The sequence below is a fragment of the Octopus sinensis genome, linkage group LG6 (assembly GCF_006345805.1).
Source record: "Octopus sinensis linkage group LG6, ASM634580v1, whole genome shotgun sequence".
NCBI lineage: Eukaryota > Metazoa > Mollusca > Cephalopoda > Octopoda > Octopodidae > Octopus > Octopus sinensis.
Window position 1 is genome coordinate 15773546 of NC_043002.1, and position 18237 is coordinate 15791782.

General features: G+C 35.9%; 1 long non-coding RNA gene across 1 annotated transcript in view; it reads right to left on the minus strand.

Moving 5' to 3' along the window:
* Window positions 1–9029, minus strand: part of LOC118763712 — a 40958-nt gene extending 31929 nt beyond the window's left edge. Inside the window, exon 1 of the long non-coding RNA XR_004999466.1 lies at window positions 8878–9029. This is a non-coding gene — a long non-coding RNA (uncharacterized LOC118763712). The remainder of the gene's footprint in view (window positions 1–8877) is intronic.
* Window positions 9030–18237: the final 9208 nt, after the last annotated feature.

An 18237-nucleotide genomic window follows, 5' to 3' on the forward strand; every position in this document is an offset into this window, starting at 1 on the left:
CATCAAAGTGACAGCTTCGTTAGCCTCACTCACGCAGGAGAAATGTGGAGGAGGCAAATCTACATCTACAACACATCGTCTCCACCGGAAAAATTATATATATATATTTAAAAACTATATATAAAAACTATATATAAAAACTATATATATATTTAAAAACTATATATATTTAATCTTGCGAGGAACAAGAAAAATATTTTTATCGGATTCGCTTACATTAATTTCTTTCATTTATGCTATAACATTAGATTTCATTATTTTCTCATTTGGTGAAGAGATTATTTGGAAATGTTAAAGATAAATGGATATTTGTATGCATGCATAAACATGCATACTTACATACATGTACATAAGCATAAATACATATTTGCTATACACATACACACACACACCTATATATAAGTATGCATATACCTATGTCTGTATATATCCATATATCCATCCATCTGTCTATCTGTCTCTCTCTCTCTCTCTCTTCATATATATATATATATATATAACATATACATCTATATAGTTAATAAAGAACTTCCTTCAATAGAGAACAAACAAACTATATGAGAAATAAGAAAAATAAAGAAAAAAGAACATCTTCCGAATGTAAGTATTGAAAATAATTAAATTGTTAAAAGAAATAATGAGACTTTACAACAATAAAACCAACAGTACACGAACAATATCACTAATAACAAAAAGCAGAAGCTAAAAGCTCAACCAGAGCGAAGAACTATTCAATTAAAACATGCGTTACATATCATAGTATTGATTAACATTTCAAATGGCGCCATTTTATTTTAAGGTATTCCCCCCGCTGAACAATTTAACGGACTACAAAAAGGAAAATAGAAAAAATGCTAAATTGGCGTTCAAAAGTCTATTGCAATTTACGCTACGTTTATTTCTTATTCTCCTTAATTTTGTATTCTTCTTCTTCTTCGATTGTTTGCTAGTTCTTGCTTTATATACTTTTTTTTAATATATTTTTTATAATTTCTTCTGAAGTGATATTTCATACTATTCATGTGAGCTTTTGAAAATCGTCTTCCCCGTTATTTCCCCTCTCTTAGATTCTGATTTAAATAAATCTCCGAGTGTATATATATATATATATATATGTATATATAATCACATTTCTATGCACATACATACATATATATATATAACCATATAAATACATATATACATTCATATATATGCATACACATATATTCATATATATATATATATATATTTTTCTGTTTGTATATATATATATATATATATATATATATACATATACATATATTTACACATAAACACACATGTGTGGGAGTACTGTTTATATATGTATGCGTGAAACACCCATACACCCATATATATATATATATATATATATATAAGGAGACAAAGAGCAGAGAAAGAGAGTCAGACATAAATATACAAAAATTCATTCTCTATCCTTATCTTAACTTCCATGTTTTCTCATGCAGTATATCATTTCCTGTGATGTTTTTGTTCTTTTTTCGTACCTAAATTTTCTGAATTATCATTTGCCTTTCCTTTTATTATTGTTATATCGATTGTAGGAGTTGGTACAATATGCTACTGTTTAACTAATATGTGGCGAGTTCAAGCTAACATCAACTCTTTACGTCTGTCATAATCCCTTCCACTATAGGCACAATGTCTGGAATTGTGATGGAGGGGAAGTAGTCGATTACATCGACCTCGGTGTTTTACTGATACTTAATTTATCGACCCCAAATGGATGAAAGGCAAAGTCGACCTCGGCGGATTTTGAACAAAGAATGTAAGGATAGACGAAATATAGCTAAGCATTTCGCCAGGCGTTGTTAAGTTTCTGCCGGCTCAACGCCTTAGACGAACAAATGGGCGATTACTCCACAGACACGTGTCACCTTAAAGCAGTTTTCAGAGAGATTCAACGTGACACAAAGAGTGACAAGTCTGGCCCTTTGAAATACAGGTACAATTCATTTTTGCAAGCTAGAGTGGATTGAAGCAATGTGTAACAAAGTGTCTTGCTGAAGGACACATTGCGTCGCCGGGAATTGAACTCACGACCTTACGATCGAGAGCTACTAAACATAATATCGAATTATTTTACCATTTGTGGGATTAACCCTTTTGTTACCAACCCGGCTGAAACCGGCTCTGACTCTGAGTACAAATGTCTTGTTTTCATAAGTTTTGAATTAAAATCTTCCACCAAACCTTAGTCACAATTTATGTTCCTAAAACTAGCTGAATGATAGCCAAGTTATTTTACTATTTTTTTCTTTTATTATTTTTAAAGTAATTGAAAGAACCAGAGAGCATCTCAAAATAAATGCAGTAATGAAAGTTTAAATATCTGAAAATTTCGCTTTTATATCGAAGCTCCGCTACTAAAACAGTAAGCTTCTGTTGTACAGATTTCTATTTTTATTAGATGGTTTATCCTAATATTGCCAGAACCTGTTCTTAACAAGCTTAATCCTGGACCTACGTCTCTTTTCACCTTTCAGCAGCCGTCTTTAGAAATACATTTTGTATTGTACATTCTAAAGCCGAAAAAGTCAACATAGTAACAGGCGAGGTTGGCTCTCTACAAATTTGGCTGTCAGTGTTCTTTCTATGGTTTTGCTTCCATAAACAAGTCATCTAGTTACAAAATACATGAAATAGAAGAGGATGAATTCACGATCGCCAGATCCCAGGTTCGATTCCCGGATCGAGTAGTACACTGTGTCCTTGAGCAAAACACCTCATATTACGTTGCTCTGTGATCTCTACAACATCTGGCTTGTGGTACATCGCTCACCTACACAGGTAATGTTTTGATGGAGAGATTGATGTAATGTGCACGTCGACGCATTTTTTTATGAACGGTAATTTCAGTATCCAACTGGGATCTTTTCGTTTTGACAGGCAGTTTTTTTTAAATAATTTCCACGTAACTAAACACTTTTAAACTTCGTATACTGCTAGAATGTGTTTATAATACATCTTTTTCTCTTGGCTTTATTGAGAAAATTCTATAGTTTGTAAGATATTTGTTGTTTTTTCTTCAATTTCTTCAATTTCAATCAATCAGCGACGTCTATTAAGGTGAAAACATTCTGTGCCGTATGAATATGTCCCTCGTTTAAGAAACAGATTGGGTTTATTTACATGTGTGAAGAAAAAAATATACCCTTCTCCCACCCCTAACCCTAACCCTAACTAATCATAACTCTAACCTTAACCCTAAAACAGATTGAAATGCAATAGATCGATACCAGGGTCATAATTATGGGTGACAATTTCATATGACACCGCGAGAAAAAACTGCCGTTCAAATCGAAAAGATCCTCCAACTGAATATTTCCTTCATTGTAAGGATTTTACTGACTCAGATCGAGAAATCCTTTTGCAAAAAGTAACATCTGAGTACAAAGGTGGTTGGCGGTGGATATGGTTGTTGTTTTATCGTTCGTTCTTTACTTTTCTCCTTAACTATCTCTTTAAGATTACACAAAAGTAGCTACCACCATTAATAGAATAAAAACTTATGTAGCGGTCGTATCTTCAGTTATCGAAAGTTTTTGTCTCACTAATAGCAATTTACAGGATTGACGTAAGCTGGTGTCTGAAACCATCGAGAGGACATTCTCGTTGATGCTTCTCGGTTGTTTATTCAATAAAAGGAATTTCTAATCACATGTCTTAACTGACCGATGTATCCATATTATCTCTTATTATAAAAGGCAGATTTTATCTGCCTCCCTTTGTATCTTATAGAAATCTACAATATAGGATTTCTTCAATTACAATTTGCCTAGCATTTTTAAGAGTAGAATGCATCGGGTCGTGACAGGTCCACTTTTTAAAATTTCAACCCCAATTAAGCAAAATTTAGAGAAAACTCACATTGTGGTGTATGAGTCAAATGCTTCTCTTAGTGTGGGATACAGCACACGCAAACGCACACACACAGTGTGCAACGAATAAAGTGAAACTAATTCACTTTCTGTAGTGAGTGACTATTTCACTCTACATTCCCACTTCCACTTTACACACATAGACACGCAAATATATAAATAAAATTGTAAGCTAACGTGTGTGTGTGCGTGTGTGTGAGTGTGTGCGTGTGTGTGCGTGTGTGTGCGTGTGTGTGTGTGTTAGGATGCGTGTGTGTGTGTGTGTGTGCGTGTGCGTGAGTGTGTGACCGGAAAGGTTTTTACGACGAATATAAGATCTAAAGTTATCTCTAAGAAAAAGAAAGATCGCCCAAAAGTGTATATAGATATTTAAATGTATTTATATATTCATATATGCACACATGGATGTATAACGTGTGTGTATATATTTCCATAGAGGTAACCATTCACTCCATACAAAGTTTTTTAGGACGAAAATAAGATCTAAAGTTATCTCTAAGAAAAAGAAAGATCGCCCAAAAGTGTATATAGATATTTAAATGTATTTATATATTCATCTATACACACATGTATGTATAATGTGCGTGTATATATTTCCATAGAGGTAACCATTCACTCCATACAAAGTTTTTTAGGACGAAAATAGATCTAAAGTTATCTCTAGAAAAAGAAAGATCGCCCAAAAGTGTATATAGATATTTAAATGTATTTATATATTCATCTATACACACATGTATGTATAATGTGCGTGTATATATTTCCATAGAGGTAACCATTCACTCCATACAAAGTTTTTTAGGACGAAAATAAGATCTAAAGTTATCTCTAAGAAAAAGAAAGATCGCCCAAAAGTGTATATAGATATTTAAATGTATTTATATATTCATCTATACACACATGTATGTATAATGTGTGTGTATATATTTCCATAGATGTAACCTTTCACTCCATACAAAGTTTTTTAGGACGAATATAAGATCTAAAGTTATCTCTAAGAAAAATTAAGATCGCCCAAAAGTGTATATAGATATTTAAATGTATTTATATATTCATCTATACACACATGTATGTATAATGTGCGTGTATATATTTCCATAGAGGTAACCATTCAATCCATACAAAGTTTTTTAGGACGAAAATATTTATATATAAAGAAAAGTTGTGTGTCTGTCTACTCCGATTTAGATTCCTAACAACTCCCACATTTTGCAATGCAGTTTCACCAAAACCGGGTATCTTATAGTCGTGATTCATATCGAGGCCTTCTGTGTATTAGCGCGCGTCTACGATGAGTCTATGATTTTACAAATAATTTACCATCATTTTTTTTCATTTTAATGCATATTTTTTAAATAAAGGGAAGTAACTCTCAAACTTCACACCAATATGCGTGCTCATATGCGACGTAATATCACATCAGCAGCATTTCCTCACACCCTCCTTGCACTTGGCGAAGGCAAAATACCAGGGGATGAAAATGGTAATATTGCCATCGATTCCATTTGTACCATTGTTAAGACGCCTTCTGATCTCAGGATGCAGTGTTCCCAGATCTACAAGCTAATTATCAGAATATGGATTGGATTGGCAAAAAGGCTATACTGGCCCCGAGGAATAAAACTGTTCACCATATTAATGATGAAATGCTAAAACTCATTCCTGGGGAAGTCTATGTATATCAGTCTATCGATACAACTCCTGACCCAGAGGACGTCATCAACTATCCAATAGAGGTACTCAATCCCTTTGAGCACCCCGGACTACCACCACACTTTCTCAAACTTAAAGTTGGTGCCCCTATAATGCTCATCAGAAATTTGGTTCCCCCAAAACAATGCAATGGCACACGTTTGATCGTTAAGTCCTTATCTCCCACCGTAAACTTATATCAATATTTGCCTGAATAATCATCATAATTCAGTGCAATCATTAACAGTACTTTCAAGCAATTCAGCCCCGAGCAACGCCGGGAAATTCTGCTAGTACAACAATAAATTCTATGCGTCAGTGTCTCACATTTGAATGCCAACATTGTTGGTTAAGTATTACGGGCATTTATTGGTTCACATGATATGAATATAATGCAAAACCCGCTCCGATGAAGTATACATGGGTAACCATCGTACAGTAATGTAGCTGAGCTAACAGCTTGATAAAACATTATCTCATTATCTAATACAGCATATGGACTAGTGGTTAAGAGCGTGAGGCTATTAACCCCAAGATTCCGAGCTCGATTCCAGGCAGAGACCTGAAAAATAATAATAATGATGATGATGATGATGAATAATGACAACAACAACATCGGAAAATACCTTAGGAATGAGAACCCAGATTCGAAATTTCCCCCAGACACTTAATAAAGGCTGGAGGGTATATAAGTGTTAACAAACATGTTGAGGACAAATATCTGTCAAATGTAAATAATGTAAATAATGAAAACATTATCTATCTATATTAGTGTTGAATAAATCAAAGAAATGTTTATTCCTCTATACTTACATATGTTCACCAGATGCCAATGAAGGATCGGAATATTTACTTCAAACTTTATTCTTCTATATTTTACTTTTAAGTTTTCCCTCGCTTTCGACCAAGTCGTCACTTTCTTTAATCTTTTCATTTGTCCTTTTTTTTTTCTTTTCCGCATTCCACTTTTACCTTTAATTCTTCGCTACAATACCTGCTCTCCTTTCATTTCAAAATTCTGTCTAGTCTGCTTCCTTTTTATAAATATTCATTAGCTGGCTACGTCAATATTGACGCCTAATTGTAGTATTTTATATATAAATAAGGTACAAAATAAGGTACATAATAATCACAAATAAAAACATTCACATACTTCTCTTGTTCACGCACACACATACACACATATACCCACACACACTGGAAACGCTATTTTTTTCACTCCTTCCTTCCTTATATATCTATCACCCCTTCTTTTCTCTTATTGCTATTACTTCCTCTCACTCCCTCTCAGTCAGGCCTATTGCTCTCACTACTTCTCCTACACTAAATTACTATTTTCTCCCCTCCTACTCTCATTATTATATTCGGTGAGTTTTTATATATATTTGACTTCCATCATTTTTTTCTTTGCATTCACATTCTCTATGAAGAATACTTTTTGCCTACACACCGCATATTTTATTGCTGGATGGCAACTCCATGTTCTTTATATTGTTCTTTCACATTCAGTGTAGAGTGACTAAGATGAAGCTTTCTTGTGTAAATAAGCTAATTTTATGAGTGTACAGTCAAATATATATATTTACATTATTTACATTTGATGCATATTTGTCGTAATCTTGTTTGTTGGAAACACAACATTTCAGCGGATATACCCTCCAACCTTCATCATTATTATTATTCAGATCACTGCCCGGAATCGAACTCGGAATCTTAACCACTACACCATATGCCCATGCGCAATTATAGAATTAATTTTAATTAATCTTAGGGCTTATAAATCTAAGATTAAGGAAGGATTGGAAATTATTAGATGTATAACCCCTAAAATTCACTCCATAATTTGCCCACGGGAATATGGCGTAGTGTTTAAGAGCGCGGGGCGCGGGCTACTAACGACAAGATTCTATCCAGGTTCAGTCCCACTGCATGGCATCTTGGGCAACCAGAGACGGAACCTGAAAGAAGCCCATCGTATATATATATATATATATATATATATATATATACAATCATATAGAAGGGAAATGGAAATTAATAGAAATGTTAACTTCCAGTTACCTAGCGTGTAAAAATTTAGTCCAAAGACAATGTATTACTCATAAAATGCAGTGTACATTTAAACACATAAGAAGAATCCACTCATGGGATTCCTCACGTTAGAAAGAACAGCTAGGTTCCAAAACCACAAAATTAGGGATAAAATCCCGAAAGGAACGATATGAAAAAATAAAAAAAAATTACCGCCTAGTTTCCTCGACCAATTGGTTTTTGATTTTAGTTTAGCAAATGAAATAATTTGTTAGGTGAAATCGTCATAACCAGGTACACCTCACATTAAATATATAAACTCGAGGCAATCAATTATGTGCCTCTTGTTTATACATCCTAATGTTTTCAAAACAACTGCGCAAGCGCAGATCCTCGTCGGCAATGAAAAAAAAAGCTGATGGTAAAATGGTAAAATGGTAGAATACCGAAGTTCTGTAAATGTTTTATAATTTTCGTGCATAATATTTCTGTAATTAAATATTTTAAATATATTGGTTAAATTATGTTTTGCAATATTTAAATAAGTTTATTGCAAGGAACATGGGCATTATAATAGTTACCAATATGTGCCTAATGAATAAATTTCAACACCGTACAGATCGGGCCGAAGACTGGGAGGTCCGCTAGAATACATAATATATATATATATAATATATATATATATATATATATATATATATATATATATGTGTGTGTGTGTGTATGTGCGCGTGTGTGAGCCTGGGTGTGTATTCATGCATGCATATATATATATATATATATATATATATATGACTGTGAGTGTAAGTGTGTCTAAGCGCGTGTACGAGTGTGTTATTTCGTTGTATATCGGCAAAAAGTGCAATCGTCGGTGAGTGAAACAAATAGAAACGACAGTTTCGATTATTAATACACTATGTTATCATTTGTCCCACCTCATGATACGCAGCGAATCCATTTTAATATCTCGCCTCAAAAACGCAGTGAGTTTGTAGTGCAGTCATTCGATTAAGATGAACGACAAGACACGTATACGCTAAATGCGAAAAAAGATCTCTATCTGTAGTAAAAGACCGAAAATGTTCATTATATCCTGGGTTCACAGATGCACGTAAGCAGGAGGGATATTTCTCTGAAGATTAAGTTTGGGCACTGGTTAGTGTTTAAACGGAGCGCAAAAGCTACGACAATATATGAGAAAATTAATATATCGCCATCTTAAATGAAGAAATATTTATACTAGAACTCGACTCACATAAAACTTGACAGGTTTTATTTTTGGTTTATTTGCGTATCTTTCTCAATATCATAATGTCCGATATAAATGTTGGTGGTTTCGTTGGTTCCTTTGTGGGTTGGTTGGTTGGTTGGTTGGCTGGTCGTTCGCTTTAATCAATCTTTCTTTACATCATAACTGGAAGGTGAGTAAAGTAGCAAAATAATAAAACAGATGTAGACAGAGTTAAAATAAGAGGTACAGAGTATCGGGTAGCACTCTAGAAAATGTATAAGGGGTGTGCTTATGTGTGAGCGTTTGATACTGTCTGCATGCGTGTGTGTGTGTGTGCGTGCGCGCACGCGTGTGTGTGTATTTGCTTATTTGTGTGTGTATGTGTGCGTTCGTGCGTGCGTGTATGTGTGTGTGTCAATTTGGCTAGATCTATGCAAATGAATCCGCGAGGTAATGAAATCCATTTCGTAATTGTTAGATCACAGATCCAAAAAACACCGTGTGATATCTTATATATGTACCTTTTCCTGTAGCCTCTTTATAGTCCTTCATCTTTTGTGTTTAATTACGCATGTAGAAATGGAAGGAGGCCAACCGGATGAATTGTACGTGTAATCCAACGGACCAGCTTTGTCTCATATTGCGTCACATTGATTCTGTCTGAAGACATAGGTATCTTGAATACTCAACAAATTATAATTTGATGTGTTGGGTAAAGAATTGTTTGATCGAATAAATATAATACATATCGTGAAAACGATGGATGTTCTTTGAAATACGTGTGTTAGTCAATGATTCGACGAGGAAGTCTGTGTTGACAAGTCTCAAGATGCATCTTTAAATATGAAACAACGTAACTATAAAAGATCAAAATTTTAACTTTCAAACAATTTAAATTCAGGATTCTCTCTCTCTTACGCGTATCCTTCTCTCTCTCTCATCTTCTCCATCTTATTCCCATACTCTCTCCCTCTACATCTCACTCCATCCATTTCTCTCTCCTCCCTTACGTGGCAAAATTTACCGTTAACTCCAATAAACGTTCCTCTTATAGCAGGTGTAATTTTAATTTGACTAGTTAACTAATTACGTAAAAGAAAACAGCCCGTATTTCAAAACGTTTTAGAGCAGAAGAGACATCTGGAATAACTTCTAGTTTGTAAATATCTCTTATTGCTCGTAGCTTAGTGACAAGATGAGAAACCATTCTTACACATAGTATAGTTTTGTGATTTAATCCAACATTTAAAATTACCGTATAAACTAACACAGGCAGGGAATTCTTGAAACTAGTTTCTAAGCACTTACAAGCAAACCATAGGTTACATAATAGGAGAGCGCTGAATGTTAGCTATTCTTGTTGCAAGAACTTTGCCTCTAATTAACCAGCACAACGAGAAAATGATTAGAAATAATAATGGTGCCGGAAATAAACAGAAGAATTGTAATTGTAAAGGCCAAAGTTGCTGTTCGTTTGAAGGAAATTGATATGAGAAAGGAATAATATATAGGGCTAATGTGCAAATAGATGACTCGCAAAAATACAAGACATACACAAGCGCCACGGAAAATTCTTTCAAGACAAGGCTACATTCCCATCGAATATGTGTGTGCGTGTGTGTATAATTCTGTATGTATTCATACAGTAGCACAGAAAGCGTTAGTGTAGAGAACGGGCCGAGATTCTCATACTAAAAAATTAGCCAATTCGAAATATACTTGTTCAATTTTTGGAAAAACTATCCGCATAAATAACTACAGTAACATCGCATACGTATACGTTGATTTTCTTTTAAATTCTAGGTTGATGTGATTTTCAAGCATTCAAGATTTATTTAACTGTTTATACACATTAGTTAAAATATTGTTCTTAATAACTCTGCTATTTCTGTACATTTTCGGTCTCCGTTGTATCTCGTATATAAATCAGAAAACCCACTAAAGATTCTATGAATTCCCACAACAGAAAATATCAGGTCGCAATGGACTTATACATACACCAACACATATGTCTATGTGTGTGTATGTATCTATGTGTGTGTGTGAGCGCGCGCACACGCCTATCTATTCAAGTTACTATTTATTCAAGCTTACTTATGTGTCGTAACTAGCTTGCTTACCAACCACCTGGTTCCGGGTTCAGTCCCTCTGTGTGTAACCTTGGGCAAGTGTCTTCTACTATAGCCTCGGGCCGACCAAAGCCCTGTGATTGGATTTGGTAGACGGAAACTGAAAGAAGCTCGTCGTATATATGTATATATATATGTAGATATATATATATATATATTATATATATATATATATATATATATATGTGTGTGTGTGTGTGTGTGTGTGTGTAAGTGTGTGCATGTCTGTGTTTGTCTCCGCAACATCGCTTGACAGCCGATGCTGGTGTGTTTACGTCCCCGTAACTTAGCGGTTCGGCAAAAGAGACCGATAGAATAAGTACTAGACTTACAAAGAATAAGTCCTGGGGTCGGTTTTCTCGACTACAGGCGGTGCTCCAGCATGGCCGCAGCCAAATGACTGAAACACGTAAAAGAGTATGTAAGTATGTATGTAGGCATGGCTGGCTGGATATATATTTACTCGAGTGTGCCAGAAAAAGGAAATACCCGAAAATAAGATACGTTTATTTTGCTTTATTGCTTCACCTAATTCCACCGTCTTCGTTTTAGCTACACACACACGCACACACTTACACACACACACCTATATATATATATATATATATATATGAATGATCGTGTGTCTGCATGTGTGATTGTAATTTGTATAAATGCTTTTATAAGTGTTAAGCAATTAAGCAATCGAATACAAAATATGAAGATAATTTCCAGCTGAGTGTAGCATTTGAAAAGCTGAGGTGTAAAATTCTGTCATTGCTTTAGCTATATTTTAGGAGAATGATTGAAGACTTCAGTCATGAGACTTCGTGATATGCCTTTGTTTCGAGGAGCATGCTGTGAGATTTGGCATGGCATGACAGCATATTTTATTGAAGTAGAACTGCGGCTTAAGCTAAGAACACATAATCAAATACATCATGCATGCACAAGTAAAAGCATGTATCTATGTATGTTTGTATGTATATATATGTGTGTGTGTGTGTGTGTGTGATATACGCACAAATACACACGCACAAGCACACGCACACAAATGTTCACACACATGTGTAGGTGTGCACTTGTACTTAGATATACAGATATGTATACACACAAACACGCGCGCGCGCGCAACGAAAACAGCAGCAGCAGCGGAGGCCCATTAGCCCAGTGGTTAGGGCAGTGGACTCGCGGTCGTAAGAACGTGGTTTCTATTCCCGATACGGCATTGTGAGTTTTTATTGAGCAAAAACACCTAAGCTACACGAGGCTCCGGTGGGGGTGGTGGTGAACCCCGCTGTAGTCTTTCAACACATGTTTCTCTCGCTCTTTCTTCCTACTTCTGCCACAAAGCAGGGGAACCATTGTGTAACCCATTATGGTGAGGTAAAACTTTCGGACCCTAGTTTAAATTACGAATCCTCTACCAACCCCAGGATGGTTCAGCTCTCCGCCCGTTAAAACCTACCGTTTACGGAATGCGTATAACAACGTGGCTTTCGAGCCCGTGCAATCGCCAGTCAATCGCGTGTGGTGGGTGGTTGCCACACGCATTCTTAGTAGCTTAGAGTAGGCTCGAATTAGAGATTATTCTTTGTGGCTAATGGCGTGAGTCCTGAGTGGAAGAAGAAGAAGAAGAAGAAGAAGAAGAAGAAGAAGAAGAAGAAGAAGAAGAGAAGAAGAAGAAGACAGCAACGCAGTTGTATATATGTAAGCCAAAATGTGCTTAAAGAATAACTCGGATTGTCCAGTAGCATATATTTGAAGAAGATCGTGAAACACTTTCTATATTAAATACAACATAAATTCCTGATTTCAGAAATTATATCTGTTTTTGCATAGTGTAACACAATTGTCAAATGGCAATTAAGCGGTAAATAAACTCATAAGTTGTGAATTCCGCAGACTTGATGCGTTGTTAAGTGAAAGGAGGGATTTATTGTTTATTGTAAGGAGACAAGAGAATAGACGCTAACAAATGTTTCTGGCGCAAGAGCCTTCATCAGCTCTACAATATTTTGAATCAATCACCGTTAGCCATAGATGTTAGGCGAATGCAAAATGGATCAAGACACAGCTATGTCCTAATTAATTTTCGTAATCTCTAAGCAAAAGTGAGCTAAATGAAATGACACTCGCGTGTGTTAACTCTGAAGATTTCTTGAATCTTCAGATTATGTCCCTTGCTCAATTGAAAATGGTCATAATTGGCACTTGGTAATTATTAGTTGGACATATTTTTCTTAAATCAGGAATATTTGTTGTATGGCATTTAAAAGACCTGTATTTGTTGTTTAAATACCTGCTACTTGCTACGCTTACTTATTTCTCTCAGCTCATTGTGTTCTAAATTCCTGTATTACTAAATTTCGTTAAGACTGAGAGAAATAATGTTGGGAAGATGAGAATCCGAGAAAGATGTTTGTAAATATTATTGAGAACTTTTGAGGTATCTAACCATATGCCTATCTTTTTTATGCCCTAGGTTTATAATTACATCTTCATCATTAGGGACTTCAAAATATTTGTTTCTACCAAGAGCCAGCAGTAATTATAAAGAATACGTAGTACTGGCAATTTGTTTTCCTTGTTAAAAGTTATTATAAATGCATATAACCAAATGTAAACGGGAAATTACCGAGGTATCTTAGTCATCATTAGACACCACGGATCTTTTCGCTTTGAACGGCAGATATTTCATATAATTACTTTGTAACTAAACACTTTTAAGCTTCGTATACTGGTAGAATGTGTTTATAAAATATCTTTTTCTCTTAGCTTACTTGAGAAAATTCTGTAGGTTGTAAGATATTTCTTATTTATTTTCTAGCATTTCGGCAATTTCAACAATTCAATGACGTCTATTGAGTTGAAACGATTTCTGCCGTAGTGTGTCAACAACATTTTCTGGCGGTGTCATATGAAAATGTCCCTGTTATTTATGACATATTTTATATCAGTTACGTTTGTATGAATAAAGATTATCGTTGTTAAACTTTTATTAATAAATACATATTCTCAGTTCACACCATATGAAGACACAACTTCTAGGCTAACACAAGAGAGAATGCTGTTAGCCTGCCAGTTGGTTATCATGTAGCTTACAGAAGCGATGAATTCCTACATACATCCCTAAACTAACACAGCAAATCTATCCAATCAATATACAGTTCAACATAGAAACAGAGTGGTCATACTCTAAGTTCTGTTCGTGTATTTTCGCACTATTCTTTATGTTTGCAACTCTGTAATAATGCCAAGAGCTGAAGACAAGCTAGCACTAACGCCCGCTATCACTAGATTGCACTATCACTAGATTGCGCTATCATTAGATTGCACTATCACTAGATTGCGCTGTCACTAGATTGCGCTATCACTAGATTGCGCTATCACTATATTGCACCAAAATGAAATGGAGAAACTTCCGTTGACAAGAGCACCGACATGCCCGAAATCAAATAGAACACCCTATTTTTTGTTAATTAACTTCAATTGACACGTTATTTGATTATTCAGTCACCGAATTTTTCTGCATCGATAGCAAAACAATCAGCAACCAGTATTCAGATACTTGCAAATTCGTTTCATGTTGACTGTTAAGATTACAAAATTGACGTCATTGCAGCCGGCCAACGGCAATTGTGAATATGCTACTCCATTTATAATCGCTCACCTAATAACTTTGCTTTGGATGACTGTGTAGTTTGCATATTACCACTGTGATGCATCAAGGCAATCCCATCCGTATTTCTATGATAGTTAGAAATGTCTTTTGAGTTTTTTTGGATGACACTTTCATTCCAGTATCCCACTAACAATAATGTACGAGACATTTTCGAGAAAACCTCTATACATTGAAGAAATCCGACCGTTATATCCCCGTCTCACAACGACGTGTTCACGCCCAGAAATTTGCAATCTCAATCCAAAAGAGATAGTCCGTACTTCGAGATTTAAATATTTCTGTAATAGCTTTCGGCCAAGAATGCTATATTACTAGAATTTGAACTCTCGCATTTCGGCCTCTAGCAATGTCTGGATGTTTACTTTCTCAAATATAGCAAAATGAGAGCAGTTTCATCCAATACGCTTGTGTTTGTGGTGATTTCTTTTCCTATTTCTTAACTGTGACACAGAAACTCCTCTATTTCCCCAATAATATCTTCCACTACACTTCCACACAACACACTGGGATATTTTCCGACGATGTCGAGTATTAAACACTTGCACTAATTTTAATAATACCAATATATATACATATATATCTTCTTCTGTGGCCAAGTGGTTAGGGCAGCGGACTCGTGGTTGTAGGATCGTGGTTTCGATTCCCAGACCGGGCGTTGTGAGTGTTTATTGAGCAAAAACACCTAAAGCTCCACGACGCTCCGGCAGTGGGTGGTGGCGATCCCTGCTTTACTCTTTCTGCTGTTGACGTGCTCGCTTAACCAGCAAGGTGGCGTCATTTGAAGGCTAAAACAATGCGAAGCGCATTGTGACCAGTGATGTGTAGCAACATCTGATAGCCTGGTCGGTTACGATGATCACGGTGATATATCTTCTTCTAGAAGACTTATATGTATGTATTCATGTGTGTGTGTCTATGTGTGTATTTAGACTCACGATATTCCTTCCGTACTTTGACGGCATCCGAGCTATGAAAGTCTTGCATGATCTTCTCAGAGCACTGGTATTTGTTTAAGTGATTACTTTTGAATGGAGGTTTGTGACCCTGAGGTCTTCTCGGTAAAGGAAGTAAATTAATGCATGCAACTAGAACATCAATCGGAAGGTTGGACAAAATGTAGTGACAGACTTCCGAAATACTGATAATGATCTAAAGTTTTCGCATGAAGCCACCGTTGGGCCGTCGGGCACTCTGCTTTATTAACCCCGAAAATATGAAAGGCAAAATCGATTCCGGCAGTATTTGAAATCACAACGTACTGCCAGGAATACCGCTAAGCATTTTGCTGGCTGTGCTTAAACATTCTGCTGGATCCCAAACCTTCCAGTAAATAATATTTTCAACTCTAGGCACAAGTCCTGAAATTTTGGGAGAGGGGGTCAGTCGATTAGATCGACCCCAGTGTTCAACTGGTACTTAATTTATCGACCTCGAAACGATGAAAGGCAAAATCGACCTCGGCGGAATTTGAAATCAGAACGTAAAGACAGAAGAAATACCTATTTCTTTACTACCAACAAGGAGCTACACACAGAGAGGACAAACAAGGACAGACAAACGGATTAAGTCGATTATATCGACCCCAGTGCGTAACTGGTACTTATTTAATCGACCCCAAAGGATAAAAGGCAATGTCGACATCGGCCGAATTTGATCTCAGAACGTAACGGCAGACGAAATAACGCTAAGCATTTCGCCCGACGTGCCAACGTTCCTGTCAGCTCACCGCCTTCATTCTGCAAATTATTAACTTTCGATTTAGCTCCGCTTGATCTCACTAGCAAGGAAATTATATATCATTATGAGAGCCCGAAAGTTTGGGGAAGGGGGCTAGTCGATTAAACCGAAACCAGTACGCAACTAGTACTTAATTTATCGACCCCGAAAGGATGAAAGGCAAAGTCGACCTCGGCCGAATTTGAACTCAGAATGTAACGGCAGACGAAATACGACTACGCATTTCGCCTGGCGTGCTAACGTTTCTGCCAGCTCGCCGCCTTTTCAGTAAATAATAATGGCAATATCCCTACTAATATAAACATGTAGAACGGCAATAACTCATTTAAAGTACTATTTGCAACAACAGTGAGTAAAAGCGCAACAATGTAATTAGCAACAGCAGCAGAACCAATTACAACAGTAAGGCCAAATGCACAGCCATCAAGTATAGCGGCAGAAATAACACAAACGTTAACGGCCGAAGTCATAACACAAATACCTTCATATCAACATTGCCTAAAACACTTAAATAAATTGAAATATAATTAAAAACATCTGGAGAGTGGTAATTAGGATAACAAAAGAAATTATTACAGCTGCATCTATTATTATTATTTTAAAGGGACGTATAACGGCAGGATGAATATTTACAACAACAGCATGTATATTTGTGTTTGGTTGCAGGGTTTTATGACATGTGGAGAAATGTCTTGAAATATTTAGTCACATGCCTTTCTATTCCGTGTTCAAATCACGTCGAATTTAATTCTTCGTTTTATACTTCTGGAGTAGTGAACTAATATACCAGTCTCACACTGTCCTAATTTCAATTTCGATATATATATGTAATTCGGTGAAAGTGCGTTGCCTTGTGGAATGGTTTTGCACTAACGATCAGAAAATTGTAGTTTCGACCCCCGGGCCGTAAGATGCGTTGTGGTGAAACAAAACGTCGCTCCAATCTGCTCAGCTGTTAATGATTAACGCTATTACGGACAGGCGTCCCATCAGAGGAAATCTTGTGATCTCGTTCAATTCTACGCCATGAAAACAGGATAATGGAACCGATAAGTCCTAGGCCTCAAAACAGTACAGAAATTTCAAAGGGGTTCACTATATATAAATCATCTCAAAATATGAATGAAGTTAGAATTTTTTTTTTCCTTTTATACAAGGCTAGCAATACTGAAGGAAGAGAAATTCGGATCTTTTCGGTTTGAACGGCAGTTTTTAAAACAATTTCCACGTAACTAAACACTTTTAAACTTCGTATACTGGTAGAATGTGTTTATAAAACATATTTTTCTCTTGGCTTTATTGAGAAAATTCTATAGCTTGTAAGATATTTGTTGTTTTTTTTCCTCATCAATTTCTGCAATTTCACCCAATCAATGACGTCTGTTCAAGGTGAAAACATTCTGTGCCGTATGAATATGTCCCTCGTTTAAGAAACAGATTGGGTTTATTTACATTTGTGAAGAAAAAAGATACTTTTCCCCCCACCGCTAACCCTAACCATCCCTAACCCTAAAACAGATTGAAATACAATAGATCGATACTAGGGTCATAATTATGGGTGACAATTACATATGACACCGCTAGAAAAAACTGCCATTCAAACCGAAAAGATCCGAGAAAGTCAACTACATCGACTTAGTGCTCAAATAGTATTTATTTTATCGACCCGGAAGGGATGAATTGCATGGTCAAACCGGATGAAATTTGTACTTAGGTCGTAAAGAGACTGAAGAAACGCCGCTTGGTATTATCCCAATGCACTAATGCTTGTGTCAGCTGACCGTCTTTATGAATGAAATTATAACGCCAAATAAAATGTATCCAGAAAATTATAATTCTCAAACTTTAGAATTT